This window comes from Schistocerca nitens, chromosome 10, assembly GCF_023898315.1.
Source record: "Schistocerca nitens isolate TAMUIC-IGC-003100 chromosome 10, iqSchNite1.1, whole genome shotgun sequence".
In the NCBI taxonomy this organism is placed as follows: domain Eukaryota; kingdom Metazoa; phylum Arthropoda; class Insecta; order Orthoptera; family Acrididae; genus Schistocerca; species Schistocerca nitens.
In genome coordinates, this window is record NC_064623.1 from 34,675,017 (window position 1) to 34,676,048 (window position 1,032).

Here is a 1,032-nt window from a genome sequence, read left to right on the forward strand (position 1 = left end):
TGATACTAGCAAGATCACTCATCAAAGCGTATAGGATGTTTCCAGTTGACGTTGAGTGGTGAAAATGGGCAATAAACGAGGTTTCATGGTGCAAGTAAGGCAAAAATCATAAAAGGCTTTATTTACAATTTATTTAATTTCTTTCTATTTTCATTTTTTTAAAATTCGGTCGGCCTGTCGTTCTTTTTCCAGGAGTTCCTCTAGCGTGTGAAATTACACAAAAAATTTAGACTTAAAATACTCTCGAAAGTTTCGACATCCGACAACTTAAAATATTCAGGACAGTCTTAGAGTTTCCGATATCCGATATATTTCCAGTATCGATATCGGTAACACACATAATTATACTGAGCAGCCAGAATTTCATGACCACCAATCTACTATCGATATAAACTGGTCGAGGCGATATCAACGTCGTCTGCACGGCACGAGCATTCCGGAAATTGCACGACTTGCCAGGTGTTCGAGGACTGCTGTGGTGAGTGTCTTCAGTAGGTGTCGAAACCAAGGTGAAGCTACGTGCAAACGTCGTGGGGTTCGGATGCCACCGATCATTACAAATGTCGGACGGCGTAGGCCGGGCAACTGGTGAAACTGGACAGGTGGCGAACTGTAGAGGAACTAACATGAGACTTTAATGCTGGGCGGAGTACAAGCGTGTCTGAACACACAGTGCATCGAACACTCCGTAATGTAATAAAATAAAAATAGTTGTGACTCTTTTCCTATCAGTGTAACGTAATAGAATGATTATGAGCCGTGACTTATATAAAAAAGAACCTGACATTAATGCAATGGCTCAGCGTAAAAGAGAAATAACTAATGTAGGAATATTATTAAAGGTGTAATATATTGTTTAATTTAGCCCGACGGGTATAAGCAATCAGTAAACTAGCTCAGTTCTCAGGGGTTACGGAATTGTAAATACTCATTTGTTTAACTATTAAAACACCACAGATATTCCTCAGTATATGCCTAGTCGGGGTCAAGTTAAAATTCGTGTGCTTATAGCACCAGAGAATATTTCACCAG